The sequence below is a fragment of the Pleurodeles waltl genome, chromosome 2_2 (genome assembly GCF_031143425.1).
Source record: "Pleurodeles waltl isolate 20211129_DDA chromosome 2_2, aPleWal1.hap1.20221129, whole genome shotgun sequence".
Classification (NCBI taxonomy): domain Eukaryota; kingdom Metazoa; phylum Chordata; class Amphibia; order Caudata; family Salamandridae; genus Pleurodeles; species Pleurodeles waltl.
In genome coordinates, this window is record NC_090439.1 from 730,101,110 (window position 1) to 730,117,290 (window position 16,181).

General features: G+C 44.9%; 1 protein-coding gene across 14 annotated transcripts in view; it reads right to left on the reverse strand.

The window, feature by feature from the left end:
- The window catches only part of NCOA2 (nuclear receptor coactivator 2), a 1,057,595-nt gene that overhangs the window by 675,538 nt on the left and 365,876 nt on the right, over positions 1 to 16,181 (reverse strand). The gene's annotated exons all lie outside the window — the stretch shown is intronic.

The window sequence follows — 16,181 nt, forward strand, 5'->3', positions numbered from 1 at the left end:
CACAGGTTTCAAAAGCCGGATTGCTTGCAATCCGGCTTTTGAAACCCCACTAGACACCAGGGATTTTTTTTTTTTTTCCTTGAAATTGGCAAAAGGGAGCGACCCCTTGGGCAAGGGTCGCTCCCAGGGGGGCATTTTTTTAGGAAGGCCTTTTCTGCCCCCCCCGGGGGCAGATTGGCCTATTATTAGGCCGATCTGCCCCCATGGGGGGCAGAAACCTCTAGGCACCAGGGACCTTTTTTTTTTTTTTTTTTTGTGATGATTTCTTTTTTTTTTAGGTGGGGAGCGATCCCTTAGGCAAGGGTCGCTCCCCTATGGGGCAATATATATTTAGGCCATTTCTGCCCCCCTTGGGGGCAGATTGGCCTATTTTGATGAGGCCAATCTGCCCCCAAGGGGGGCAGAAACCATTAGACACCAGGGAGTTTGTTTTTGCGCGCGAATGTCACGCAACGAAGCGACCCCTTTGGCAAGGGTCGCTCCCAGGGGGGGGATTTTTTTGGGAAGGCCTTTTCTGCCCCCCCTGGGGACAGATCGGCCTATTATTAGGCCGATCTGCCCCCAGGGGGGGCAGAAACCTCTAGGCACCAGGGATCTTTTTTTTTTTTTTTTCTTTTTGTTATGTTTTCTTTTTTTTTTAGGTGGGGAGCGACCCCTTAGGCAAGGGTCGCTCCCCTAGGGGGCAAATTATATTTAGGCCATTTCTGCCCCCCTTGGGGGCAGATTGGCCTATTTTGATGAGGCCAATCTGCCCCCAAGGGGGGCAGAAACCATTAGACACCAGGGAGTTATTTTTTTGCGTGAATTTCACGCAAGGGGAGCGACCCCTTAGGCAAGGGTCGCTCCCTGGGGGGGGGGGGGGGGGATTATTTTAGGCCATTTCTGCCCCCCTGGGGGGGTAGATCAGCCTATTTTGATTCGGCTGATCTGCCCCCAAGGGGGGCAGAAACCACTAGGCACCAGGGATTTTTTTGTTTTTCTGTTTTACAGATGGGGAGCGACCCCCTTGGACAAGGGTCGCTCCCCTAGAGGGGCAAAATGTATTTAGGCCATTTCTGCCCGCTTTGGGGGCAGATCGGCCGATTTTAGGTCAATCTGCCCCCAAGGGGGGCAGAAACCACTAGGCACCAGGGATCTTTTTTTTGCGCCGTCACACAAGGGGAGCGACCTTGTAGTCAAGGGTCGCTCCCAGGGGGGGGTGGGGGTGGGGGGGGCAAAATTATTTTAGGCCATCTCTGCCCCCCCTGGGGGCAGATCGGCCTATTGGTATTAGGCCGATCTACCCCCAGGGGGGGCAGAAACCTCTAGGCGCCAGGGCAATTTTTTTTTTTTGTGTTTTTTTTTTTTTAGAGATGGGGAGCGACCCATCAGGCAAGGGTCGCTCCCCTGGGGGGCAAATTGTATTTAGACCATTTCTGCCCCCCTTGGGGACAGATTGGTCGATTTTAGGTCAATCTGCCCCAAGGGGGCAGAAACCAGTAGGCACCGGGGATTTGTTTTTTGGCGCCAATGTCACGCAGGGGGAGCGACCCCGTCGGCAAGGGTCGCTCCGGGGACGGATGTTCGGGGGGCAAATTTATTTTAGGCCATTTCTGCCCCCCCTGGGGGCAGATCGGCCTATTATTTGGCCGATCTGCCCCCAGGGGGGGCAGAAACCTCTTGTTGCCAGGGCAAATTTTTTTTTTGTGTTTTTTTTTGTTTGTTTGGTTTTTTTTTTTAGAGATGGGGAGCGACCCATCAGGCAAGGGTCGCTCCCCTGGGGGGCAAATTGTCTTTAGACCATTTCTGCCCCCCTTGGGGGCAGATTGGTCGATTTTAGGTCAATCTGCCCCAAGGGGGCAGAAACCACTAGGCACCGGGGATTTGTTTTTTGGCGCCAATGTCACGCAGGGGGAGCGACCCCAAAGGCAAGGGTCGCTCCGGGGGTGGGTGGGGGGGGATGTTCGGGGGGCAAATTTATTTTAGGCCATTTCTGCCCCCCCTGGGGGAAGATCGGCCTATTATTAGGCCGATCTGCCCCCAGGGGGGGGCAGAAACCTCTTGTTGCCAGGGCAAATTTTTTTTGTGTGTTTTTTTTTTTGTTTTTTTTTTTTTTTTTTGTTTTTTAGAGATGGGGAGCGACCCATCAGGCAAGGGTCGCTTCCCTGGGGGGCAAACTGTATTTAGAGCATTTCTGCCCCCTTTGCAGATTGGTCGATTTTAGGTCAATCTGCCCCCAAGGGGGCAGAAACCACTAGGCACCGGGAATTTGTTTTTTGGCGCCAGTGTCACGCAGGGGTAGCGACCCCATAGGCAAGGGTCGCACCTGGGCAGGGGGGGTTTGGGGGGTCAAATTCATTTTAGGGCATTTCCCCCCCCCCCCCCCCCCCCCGGGGCCGGCTGAGCTAGAGGCCAAAATCCACAGGTAGGCACTTTGCAAAAAACACCTCTGTTTTCTGTGAAAAAATATGTTGTGTCCACGTTGTGTTTTGGGCCATTTCCTTTTGTGGGCGCTAGGCCTACCCACACAAGTGAGGTACCATTTTTATGGAGAGACTTAGGGGAACGCTGGGTGGAAGGAAATTTGTGGCTCCTCTCAGATTCCAGAACTTTCTGTCACCGAAATGAGAGGAAAAAGTGTTTTTTAGCCAGATTTTGATTTTTGCAAAGGATTCTGGGTAACAGAACCTGGTCAGAGCCCCGCAAATCACCCCATCTTGGATTCCCCTAGGTCTCTAGTTTTCAAAAATGCGCTGGTTTGCTAGTTTTCCCCAGGTGCCGGCTGAGCTAGAGGCCAAAATCCACACGTAGGCACTGTTTTCTATGAAAAAATGTGATGTGTCCACGTTGTGTTTTCGGCCATTTCCTGTCGCGAGCGCTAGGCCTACCCACACAAGTGAGGTATCATTTTTATCGGGAGACGTGGGGGAACGCTGGGTGGAAGGAAATTTGTGGCTCCTCTCAGATTCCAGAACTTTCTGCCACAGAAATGTGAGGAACATGTGTTTTTTTAGCCAAATTTTGAGGTTTGCAAAGGATTCTGGGTAACAGAACCTGGTCCAAGCCACACAAGTCACCCATCTTGGATTCCCCCAGGTCTCTAGTTTTCAGAAATGCACAGGTTTGGTAGGTTTCCCTAGGTGGCGGCTGAGCTAGAGGCCAAAATCTACAGGTAGGCACTTTGCTAAAAACAGGTCTATTTTCTGTGATGTGTCCACGTTGCGCTAATGGGGCGTTTCCTGTGGCGGGCGCTAGGCCTACCCACACAAGTGAGGTATCATTTTTATCGGGAGACGTGGTGGAACACTGGGTGGAAGGAAATGTGTGGCTCCTCTCAGATTCTAGAACTTTCTGCCACAGAAATGTGAGGAACATGTGTTTTTTTAGCCACATTGAGGTTTGCGAAGGATTCTGGGTAACAGAACCTGGTCCGAGCCCCGCAAGTCACCCCTCCTTGGATTCCCCTAGGTCTCTAGTTTCCAGAAATGCACAGGTTTGGTAGGTTTCCCTAGGTGCCGGCAGAGCTAGAGGCCAAAATCTACAGGTAGGCACTTCGCAAAAAACACCTCTGTTTTTTTCCAAAATTTAGGATGTGTCCACGTTGCGCTTTGGGGTGTTTCCTGTCGCCGGCGCTAGGCCTACCCACGCAAGTGAGGTATCATTTTTATCGGGAGACTTGGGGGAACGCTGGGTGGAAGGAAATTTGTAGCTCCTCTCAGATTCCAGAACTTTCTGCCACAGAAATGTGAGAGACATGTGTTTTTTTAGCCAAATTTTGAGGTTTGCAAAGGATTCTGGGTAACAGAACCTGGTCCGAGCCCCGCAAGTCACCCCTCCTTGGATTCCCCTAGGTCTCTAGTTTTCAGAAATGCACAGGTTTGGTAGGTTTCCATAGGTGCCGGCTGAGCTAGAGGCCAAAATCTACAGGTAGGCACTTCGCAAAAAACACCTCTGTTTTCTTCCAAAAATTTGGATGTGTCCACGTTGCGCTTTGGGGTGTTTCCCGTCGCGGGCGCTAGGCCTACCCACGCAAGTGAGGTATCATTTTTATCGGGAGACTTGGGGGAACGCTGGGTGGAAGGAAATTTGTAGCTCCTCTCAGATTCCAGAACTTTCTGCCACAGACATGTGAGGGACATGTGTTTTTTTAGCCAAATTTTGAGGTTTGCAAAGGATTCTGGGTAACAGAACCTGGTCCGAGCCCCGCAAGTCACCCCTCCTTGGATTCCCCTAGGTCTCTAGTTTTCAGAAATGCACAGGTTTGGTAGGTTTCCATAGGTGCCGGCTGAGCTAGAGGCCAAAATCTACAGGTAGGCACTTCGCAAAAAACACCTCTGTTTTCTTCCAAAAATTTGGATGTGTCCACGTTGCGCTTTGGGGCGTTTCCTGTCGCGGGCGCTAGGCCTACCCACACAAGTGAGGTATCTTTTATCGGGAGACTTGGGGGAACATAGATTAGCAAAACAAGTGTTATTGCCCCTTGTCTTTCTCTACATATTTTCCTTCCAAATATAGGAGTGTGTAAAAAAGACATCTATTTGAGAAATGCCCTGTAATTCACATGCTAGTTTGGTCACCCCGGAATTCAGATATGTGCAAATAACCACTGCTCCTCAACACCTTATCTTGTGCCCTTTTTGGAAATACAAAGGTTTTCTTGATAGCAATTTTTTACTCTTTATATTTCAGCAAATGAATTGCTTTATACCCGGTATAGAATGAAAACGCACGTCAGGGTGCAGCTCATTTATTGGCTCTGGGTTCCTTGGTTTCTTGATGAACCTACAAGCCCTATATATCCCCGCAACCAGAGGAGTCCAGCAAACGTAACGGTATATTGCTTTCGATAATCTGACATTGCAGGGAAAAGTTACAGAGTAAAACGTAGAGAAACATTTATGTTTTTTTCACCTCAATTTCAATATTTTTCTTTTTCAGTTGTTATTTTCTGTAGGAAACCCTTGTAGGATCTACACAAATGACCCCTTGCTGAATTCAGAATTTTGTCTAATTTCCAGAAATGTTTAGGTTTCTGGGATCCAGCATTGGTTTCATGCTCATTTCTGTCACTGACTGGAAGGAGGCTGAAAGCACAAAAAACTGTAAAAATGGGGTATGTCCCAGTAAAATGCCAAAATTGTGTTAAAAAATTGGGTTTTCTGATTCAAGTCTGCCTGTTCCTGAAAGCTGGGAAGCTGCTGAGTTTAGCACCGCAAACCCTTTGTTGAAGCCATTTTCAGGGGAAAAACCACAAGCCTTTTTCTGCAGCCACTTTTTCCAATTTTTTTGAAAAAAAAAGAATTTTTCACTGTATTTTGGCCAATTTCTTGGCCTCCTTCAAGGGAACCCACAAAGTCTGGGTACCTCTAGAATCCCTAGGATGTTGGAAAAAAAGGACGCAAATTTGGCTTGGTTAGCTTATGTGGACAAAAAGTTATGAGGGCCTAAGCGCGAACTGCCCCAAATAGGCAAAAAAAGGCCTGGCACAGGAGGGGGAAAGGCCTGGCAGCGAAGGGGTTAAAGTGAATTATTTTGCAGCAGGTACCTACAAAAAAAAGCTACATTTTACTAGCTCAGTGTGGTGAAGGGAAAACGTCATGTAAATGCCATATAGAAGGAAACTGATTTAAGCTTGCATCCTGGCATTTTAGAGGAAAACCTGCACTATCCTAAAAATGGCCAAGAAAATATGTCTAAATCCTATGATATCAGAAACAGCCATAATCACAGTCGGAATACTCTAGACATCCAGACTTAAACATAACAGGAATATGCAGAAATACTTGAAAACCAGAGTAAGAGAACAAAAACAATCACTGGTAAAACCAAGGGTCCTGGCATCTAATATATTGGCTTTGCCATTTGTTTCTCATGGTGCTGTACAGTATTTGGACACTGCAGCATTATAAAAATGAAAAAAGGCATGTTGGCAGTCATGTCATTCCACTGACCTGCACATGCCTTAGAATGCATGCATTCTCAGCCATAATGATGTGGGTGCTATGGGCCATATGTACGAACACATTTTCCCATTGACACAGAATGGGAAAAACCATTTGCTACATCTGGCCCTATGTGCTTTAATTTTTTATTTAAAGCTCCAAAATCATGGACGCCATTTGGATTGGTAGATTTAAAAAAAAAAAAAAAAAAAAAAAAAAAAAGGATTTCTTTTAGTATGAAATCGCGGTTATAAAAAAAGAAAATGATAGTGATTCCTGAGGGAGGTGGCGGTATAGCGGCAGAGCCGGTGTGGGGATGAAGGAAAAAGAAGCACACAATGGGTCGAGGAGAGAGAGCTCAGAGCACAAAGCCGGGAGACAGGCATGCAAATAAGAGCAACAGAGAGCAGGGAGGGGAGAGAGATGCACGCAAGTGAGACAGCTGGAAAAAATATGCACTCACGTGGCGTGCTTAAGCAAAAAGAAAAATTATTTCCTCATACTGAGCAACTGAAATACACAAGTGAGGAGGCTATGCTTTAGGGGAGAAACAAACAAGATGGACAAGGCAAGCCATTGAATAAGCAAACAAATGGAAGTTACAAAACCAAGCAAATAGTGTGCTTTAAGCCCACTGCAAGATCTTAGAAAGGTAACACTATGCCTTTTGCAACAAGACAGCTTGCACTGTCTGGTAGGTGCGACCTAAAAATGAGGTGCAATAGATAGTCTTCTCAAAAAGCCACAGAAAGCATAGGTAACATTCCTAGTAACCTTTTATCTGGAGGTTTGGGAAAAAATATTTTTAGCAGTATACCAAAGTAAAATTGCACTTGCACATCGGTAACGAAAACAAATAAAAAGGCAATAATATTTATCACATCAAGTAATGATTGGGATACACCAAAACCGAAAAAACATTGTGATGCCTCCCTAGATTTGAAGCACGAAAAACAAGTAGTGAGTGTCTTATCTAATTTTTCATCTGGATATGGACAAACAGGTCAGAGGTGGTTGACGCGGTGTACTTATAGTTATGTCAAGAGATCCCGTAAGAAGAGTCTTTCGCCTTGCTAATACATTTGGTGCTGTTTGACGCATCTTCACAAAACAAAAAAAACAAAAAATCATCCAGCTTTGCTTCTTCTTGTAAAGTTGTTGGTGATCTATCACGCAGGGCAAAAAAAAAAAAAATGTTTTTTTTTTTGGGGGGGGGGGGGGGGAGGAGAGAGGGGGGTGTACTTGCATGAGTTTTCCACATGCAAATTCATCTAAGAAATTTAGAGACAGAAGCAGAAAAAAAACGCCTGAACAGAATAAAATCAAGTTTGCCAGAAATATCTGGACAGTTGTTCTGAATGGCAAAGAGGGCTTTTGTTCCCCCTTCGACGATCTCTATTTAGCAGGGTTCGCATGGTACCACTGTACAGGGAGATCCAATTGGCTGGCCCAAACACAGGGGAGGCAGGGTAGGGGCTACCTTGACCGCCTTGCCCGAGAGGTCCCACAGAGAGCAAAATATAACCCACTTAGCCTGCCGTTGCCACTATATTCTCGCATGACCATTGACAAGGTCCACTAAGACCCAATGAGACACACCTGGTCCATAGGCTGTGAACGGTAGGCGTTGGCCACCTGCAAGAGGAGAGGGTAAGGTGGGGGGACTTTAGGGGAGGTCCCACAGGGAGCAGGGGTCAAAATATATTTACCTCCTACTCCCACACGGCCCATGGTACTCTTGCCAACATGCTCCACACAGTTCATCTGGGTGTAACACATGAGTACCATAGGACTGGATTTTTCTTATTTTTTTACACAAGACTCTGCGCGGCGCAGAATGGTCACTCACGGCAACTGGTTGCAGAACATGGCTGCTGGCCAGACCCTCCGGTAAATCCAACAGCATGCCTGGTCATACGTAGCTAGAGGTCGGCCACTTGCAGGAGGCGGGTGCGGGCATGCATCCATGCACTATATCCAACTTCCTACTGCACATGGTCAAAAAGGTACGCTCTGGGAGGGGAGATGGGTAAGTATGATGAAAAAAACAAGACAATCACTGAAAAAAAAAAAGGTTAAATAAATCACATCACAGGTAGGTACGGTAATAAGATATTTTCTTTACGTACACAAAAGAAGAAAAACAAATTCACTGAAAACAAACAAAGGTTAAAGTAATGCTGTAGTGAGGTACTAAAAATGTAGGTCACATTAAAAAACTACAAACTCACAGAAAAAGCAAGGGTTAAAGTGATGTTATAATTAGGCCTAGTAACAATAAGATAAAACTCAAACTCAGCAATTGTAGTTCACTGAACCAACTATAACTTGAGTCCCGCCATGCATAACTTATGATCTCACAAATTAAATTAAATGACAATTGATTACATCACTGATGACAGCATGCAACCTACTGCTGCTTAAAGTAGTTTAGACAAGTGCAGCATCTTTTGTTTATTTAAATCAAGTTTTTAAACGATCCCAATACACAAACAGAATAAATATATAACATTACAAAGGTTATTAAAAAAAAAATAAAAAAAAAATCACAATACTAAGAACTAAATGAAGCACAGTCATGAAAAACATAAATTAAGCTTCAGACTAACAAGCCTGCTTAGCACTTAACTTCTTCAACACACTGCCTTTAAGCTATACCAAATATTTTCTGGGTAGCTGTGATGCCATCAGAACATGCCATGAGTGGCATGATATGTGAGGTCGTAAGCAGTGCACAGTCGGTGGTGCAAGTTATAATTAGCGCTGTGATCTAATCTGATCATTAAAGTGATTGATTTCTGTGTTTTTAAAAGCAAAACGCTAATGTTGTAACTGACATTGACCCAACTATAACACCATTTTAACTTATGTTTTTCGTGAATATTATATATATATATAAAATGATTGAAGATTGACAGCCGCCGCTGTATACAGCAAGAGGGTTTGTTTTTGGTTCATTAATACCCTAGGTACCATTTAATGAATAGTCACAAAATTTTCCAAAAACAAATGGCCAGCCACTTCAGTTCCTTCCTAGAAAGTTTCAGGGTGCTCAGTGAAGGGGCAAGGAAGGAAAATATGGGGAAATTGGGGGGGGGGGGTGGCATGTCCCACAGGACTTTTCTATGCTACATTAAAAATGGGTTAAACGAGTTACACCAAATTTGGCAAAGTTAGAACTATACTCAGAAAGTGTGCTCTTTGTGATGTGGTATAAATCGGTGCAGATGTTTTTGAGAAATTTGAAGAGGTGCTCGGGTGGCCAGAATGGGTTGGAATAAAAATGAAGGTATAACTGGACTGCTGGGGTCCAGGTATGCTCTGACTGGCCACTTTAAGGGGGACTAGTCAATCCTGATTGGCTGGCCCAATCTGAACAATGCTTTGTGGTATCAGTTACAGGACTGTGCCATTTGATCCCTGCTTCATAAGAATACATTTAGAAAAATATCTAAGAGGGCAGGGTCAGCACACACTGACACCTCCCCAGCCCCCCCCAAAGGGCTCGTGGTGGGGGAGGAGGAAGACCTTGACTGCCTGGCCAAAACACTGACATGTCAATAGTCCCCACTGAAATGCATTGTAGTAAAATGCTTTTCAGGGTCATAAAAACAAGCCCAAGAAAAGAGCAAGAACAGATTTTAGTCACCATATAAATTATTAATGGTGGTATTTTAGGAATTCTGGTGTGCACTAAGTTGATTTTACCTTACGAGAAATGCTGATATTTGCTGTAATTTGATGACCATGTTTGACATAAAACTGTTTACTCATGATTTTCTCACAACAGGTGCTCCAAAAAGATCAAATGAGAGAACATTTTCTCTCAGTTCACACTATTTTCTTCAGTCATGTGTGAATCAAGTCTGATGTGCTGAGTAAACTATAACTTCCAACAGTAGGAGCAGCAGCCTGGAAGCTGATTCCCTAGTGTGCTACTGCAGCTTCCCATAGTGTTCTAATGAAAAACTAGAGAGCTAACATTCTATATTAATGGCAAAACAGTGGCATCTTCAAGGGATCAAAGCTATAATATTGAAAGGATTTCCTACAGGGATACTGCAGCAAATGGAACAAGCATTGGAAGAGCTTAAAGGTCTCGCCTATGCAAGAGCTACTGGCTTTGCAATATGCTTTTGCCATACTCTACAGCAGGGTGGCTGCTGTTCAGTATGGCTAAAAGTAAGTGGTGTAAAGTGCCATAAAGATAACATTGTGGAGTAAAGTGGAGTGTTAAGGATTGGCGTAGAGTTGTGGAGTGGCATGGAGTGGTTACAGTAGAGTGGACTGGCACGGAGTGTTCTGAAGTGTTGTGAATGGGGCAGTGTCAAAGTGGAAGGATGTAGAGCAGAGCAGAGTGGAGTGGCAGAGTGTGTTGGAGTGGTATAGAAGGTGTTGCATAGAGTGGAGTAGGGCAGATTATTGTATAGTGGAATGGCAGAATGGAATGAGTTCAACAGATTGAGTGGAGTGGCATACAGTGTAGTAGTGTGTCAAACAACAGAGTGGAGTAAAGAGGCATGGGGTGGCGTAGAGGGGGTTGCACAGAGTTATAGACTGGAGTAGTGTTGGAGAGTCACAGAGTGAAGCAGTGTGTTGTAGAATAGAGTGGCATAGAGTTGAATAGAGTGTCCAAGTGGAGTTGAGTTTAATGTCGTAGAATGGAATAGAGTGGCCTTGAGTAAAGTAGCATAAAGTACAGTGGTACAAAGTAGATTGGCATACAGTGCAGTGGCTTAGAGTGCATTGGTTTTGAGCAAAGTGGTGTAGAGTGAACTGGTGTGGAGTGCAGTGATGTAGGGTAGAGTGGAGTGGTGCGAGTGAAGTGGCATGGCACAGAGTGGAGTAGAGTGGCAAAGAGTGCAGTGGTGTAGAGTATGCTGTTTCAGAGTACAGCGAAGTGGTGCTGGGTCAAGTGGAGTGTGCAGAATAGAGTGCACAGGTGAAGAGTGGCATCAAGTGTACTGCAGAGTAGATAGGTGTAGCATGTAGTGGCAGAGTTGAATGAAGTAGAGTTCAGTAGCAAAGAGTGCAATTTGGAAGGGGAAAATGTCTTAGAGTGCAGTGGAGGAGAATGTATTGGGGGAGACTGCAGTGCCGTAAAGTGTTGCAGAGTAGGGTGCTGCAGAGAGCAGTGGTATACAGTACATTGGTGAAGAGTCGAATAAAGTGGTATAGAGTGCAGTGATGCAGAGAGCAATGGTGCAGATTGGCATAGCGTGCAGTGGCATAAAGCAGAGTGTTGCCAAGTATAGTGGCAGAATTTTGCACAGACTGCATTGGTTTAAAGTAAAGTGGTGTAGATTACAATAGGTAGAGTGCAGGGATTTAGAGTAGAGTGGCACAGAGCCCAGTGGCAGAGTAGAGTACCGCATAGAGGAGAGAAGTATGAAGTGCAGTAGCGTAGAGTAGACTGTTTAAGAGTAGAGTGGAGTGGTGCAAGGTAAAGTGGAGTGGCACAGAGTAGTGGGGTGGTGCAGAGTAGATCAGTCTGGCTTGGAGTGGGGCAGTGGAATAGAGCGCAGTGGTGCAGAGCGGCAAAGAGTAGCGTAAAGTTCAGTGGCGTAGAATGCAGTGCTTCAGAGTACAGTGTGTAGACTACAGTGGTGTAGAGTGCATTGGTGTAGAGTGAATTGGTGCAGGGTACTGTACAGAGCAGTGGCACAGAGTAGTGGTGCAGAGTAGGCTAGAGTGCCGTGGCATGGTGCAGAGTATAGTATAGTGACTTACAGTGCAGTGGCATAGTGTGTATTGGTTTGGAGTATAGTGGCAGAGTGCACTGGTGTGAGTGGCATAGAGTGGAAGAGTGCTGAGTGGAACAGCATGGAGTAGAGTGCAGTGGCATAGAGTAGTGTGCCACAGAGTGCAGTGTTCTAGAGTGCAGAGTAGATCAGTGTGGCTTTGAGTGGACTGTCGCAGAGTGCAGTACAGAGTGGAATGGTGCAGGACAGAGTGCAGTCGCATAGTGGGGCATAGTACAGAAGAGTGGGGTAGAGTGCACAGACAGTGATGCAGGGAAGAGAGGCGCAGAGTAAAGTGGTGCAGAGTAGAGTGCAGTGGCGTGGAGTGGTGAAGTGTAAAATGGGTGGGGTAAAGAGGAATATGCATGGTGTGGCAGCGCACCGTCATTACGGACAACACATCTTCAATTGAAATGACCATTACATTTGCAGACATACAGTTTTACTGATAAAAGTATACCGCACAATGTGTGGAAACATCATCACCTGGTGTTTTAATTGCTTTTGATGGTAATAAAATATTTGTTTCCACCAAACTTTAGAATACAGAAATTACTCCCAGTAGCCCGCATGTCTGCCACATAAATCCTCCTGCTTTGAAGTCAGAGAAAGAAAAGTAAACATCAAACTTCCTCTGGAAGAACGAGCCTGGAATTTGACCTCTGTCTTTGAATGCATAGCAAATGTGACAAGAGAAGAACTAGATTTAAAGGCCTATTTACAGAAAGGGAACACTCCGAAGGATACTGTAATTAAGGTAGGGACAATCTCAAGCTGGGCAGGCTAAAACAAATAAAGCCAACAAATCAAAAGCAGGAAAATGTGAGTTGTCCACCAAAAAGCCAATGGTAAGCAACAGGCAGAAATGCATTCACGTGGAAACGTTCCCAGTGTACCCAAGATGTTAGCAAACCAATCAGCTGCCCAGTCTGGTAGGCTTCAACCTAAGGGTGAGAGGGTTCTTATCAGCATAGAAAGTATAGTTGGTGTTCTACAAATATAAAATTAGGTCTTAGTTTCTATTTGTTCTCAAGTATATTTCATACTCATTTCAGTAAAGTATTCTACCACAGTGGTTCCCAACCTGTGGTCCGGGCCCCCCCCCCCCCTGGGGGTCTGCAAAGCCTCCTTAGGGGGTCTGTGACTGGTGAGAAATACTATTAACAGATTAGGTCCCCAGCCTTCAGTAACGACTCAGTAGGGGGTCCCCGGATTCCATAATGATTCAATGGGGGTCCTCAGGTTCCAGTATTGTTAAAGTGGGGGTCCACATAAGTCAAAAGGTTGGGAACCACTGCTCTACCATGCAGAGTCAAACATATATCTCCCTAGTATGTAGTTTTTGTTTACGCTAAGAATTCATTAACGCAAAACCACATCCAACAGTTAAACCAGTCTATTTAACCATCCGTCTGGAGTTTCGGTAGAAAATATAGAGTACAGCTATTCTCATATCTGTAGCGAACATCACGCAAACCGAGGCTGTTACGCTGACTTTTCCATTTGAACATTTGTTCAACTAAGAGAAAGCACACTGACATCTAAGAAAAAAAAAATCAACCTTAATGGAAATAGGTCCAAGGAAGCCCTCTTCCTACAAAGACCCCCATTCTTTCCCGAGGCCACACAGCCAAGTAACAGGGCATGCATCAGATTTCTAAACAAAGTGCTGGCAAAGTAAAGTTCGTAATAAACTCCTTTCAGTCTGCACTGAAGCGAAAGGTAATAAGTCAAAGTAGACAAATGCTAAAATGCCCAATGCTTTGTCATTCTCACTCAAACACCCCGCAACAACGGAAGGGGCTAAAAACAGCACCCAGCAGTGTAAACTTCATTTTATAAGCATTTCACTGGCAATAGGTTCCGAAATCCTCCATAACTGTCTCCTCGTTATAATATGCAAAAGCCGCAAACTGAAAATGATTTTCCTCTAGGAAATACAACTGGCACTAACCCGTAGCCATACCATACCAGCAGAATGTCAATAGTATGTATATCATCGCATGCAACTCCACTTTAAATTGACAACACGTAAAAGGAAACAGTCTACATCAGTGCTTCCCAACCTTTTGACTTCTGTGGACCCCCTGTTTAGCATTACTGGAAACAGGGGAACCCCACTGAATTATTACTGGGATCCGGGGACCCCCTGCTGAATCTTTATTGAAAGCTGGGGACCTAATCTGTTAATATTACTAATTTTCTAAGCAGTCACGGACCCCCTGGGAGGCTTCACGGACCCCCCAGGGGTCCCCGGACCACAGGTTGGGAACCACTGGTCTACATCTTAATTTTCCCTCACCTCTAGTAGCCTAACACCTAGAGCTGTAGCAGCAATAATCATTGAATACTCTCTATAACCATAACTTTTCATGAAGAGAAGGTATATTTCAGGCTTCTGGCAAGCATATTATTTTACTTCTCGCTTACAAGACAGCTTTAAGCTGTCTCTAGAAGCGAAATCTCTAAAGTGAGCTTAGCGTTCGCCCAGTGTTTACAACTGGTTGGGGTTATTGTCACTGATTTACATGTTTTTATAGCTTTTTAATCAATGGCTTCCCTTCCCCATTGTTTAATTTGTCCATCCCCCAGAAGCATAACTTTTACCAAACCTTCGACCTCCTTCCACTACTCACATTAAAAGGACTACTTTTCTTTTAGCTTTCCATGAAAGAGCATGTTTTCTACTTCCTCCCTTCCGCAAATGCCTGCCCTCGCCCCCTGCATGCTCAGTTTTACTCCATCATTCCCCCACACCCAAGGTCATCCACTGCTTTCCCCACTCCTTTACTGACTTTAATGTTTTTGTACAGGGCCCTACCCCGTACTACATCAACAGCCTCAGTCACTACCTAGTCAAAAGCCCACTTCCCATTGGTACACCATCCTCCTTTTCCCTCTATTGCTTCTCCTGAGCCCTTCACAGTCCGAAGTTATTTTTGTTAATTTTATTTTTATTATTTTTGGGAGGGCCAGACACAGCTGCTATTTGCTGTTGGGCAGCTCTGTAAAACAAAAAGTGCTTTTGTGCTACAGTTCCATTTTGGTTTATTTACCAGTCCAAATAACATCTACCACCTGGGGTTGGGAAATGAACAATGTATTCATGCTGTTCTCTAGGTGTATGCACATGTTGGACACATAGGCATGCTTAAGGAAAGACACTGCTCTCAGCAGTGACATGTCTTTTTCCCCTTTTTGGCCTATGCAACATGGCATCAGAAACAAAGAATTTTGCTTTTTATTGTTAGCGCACAGGAAAGGCTTAACTTATGAGCTTAGCCAATGCTCGTTTCCCTAGAGGTCTATCTTGCATGTGGGCTACATATCAAAACAAGCATTTGCAATGCAATGTGTCTTGCGTTTGCTCGAGTTAGATATTAGTGTTGTAAATTCTTAACTGAACTTTCCTTGCCACAAATTGAAAATGAAAAGTAAAAACAGTTGATATAAGCAAGCCAATTCAAAGCGCCACAGCCACCATGAGTGTGAAGGAGAGACACAAAAGGAAAAAGAAGTTCGCTCGCAGTCAAATGTATCAGCAAACGTGCAATCATCCATGTAACAGGGTCGATGGCCAAGGGGGTACCAGAACTGCCCTAAGGCAGGACAAACGTAAAGACTTTACCAATTATAACAAAGGATTTTTGAAAGGCAAGCCCACGAACGAGTGATAGTGATGGGCATGCGGTGGGTGTGGTTAAAAGCCCACAGATAGATTACAACACGTCAGAGCACTTGCGTAAGGTAAAAGTTAGAAGCTACATGCAGCCAAGAACAGATGACAGTGGTTTGCTAGGAACATTAGAAATCTTGCTTAGCATGAAAAATTCCCATGCTACTAAATCGAGGATAGCACTCATGTGATAAATTACAAAAGTGAAAACGGAAGAAAAGTGGAAGAAATCTATCTCATCTATATAATAAACAAACAAGCACAATGAAGCACATATCATCCCATTTAAAGTACAAGGGCTGGTAGAAGGGGAAAAAATAGAGGCTCGCTGTTTCAGAAGTAAAGAATGGCTGGAGTTACACTGCACACTCATGGTATACACAGGGGAGAGGTAAAGTGTTAGTGGCAGGAGGTTGGCGACAATGTAGGGAGATTTTTTTCTCAAATGCAGTGGTGGGCATTTATTCTAAAGTCTTAAGCAGTAAGGGAGAGAGCTCTTTGAGTTCCACTGTAGACTGCTCGTTTGTTTAGCATGAGCAATATGGGTAACTTCATATATAATGCAGTAAGGTTTTTAGTCTTTTCAAAATGGCAGAAGAAGCCAACAAAAATGCTTCATTGTCGAAGTGGAGGGCACTTCCTTGATATCCTTAGACAATCGTACCCCATAGGAATTTTCGATTAGTTGTTGGGGGGGGGGGGGGGGGGGGGCTCAACAAAAACAAGACACCGCTTATGTAAATGCAAAGATTATACGGTACAACATTTATTACATCAAAAGGAAGAGTTAAAACCTCTCACTAGAGAATAACCCCCTAAACACTTTCATAAATCTGGAGTCTC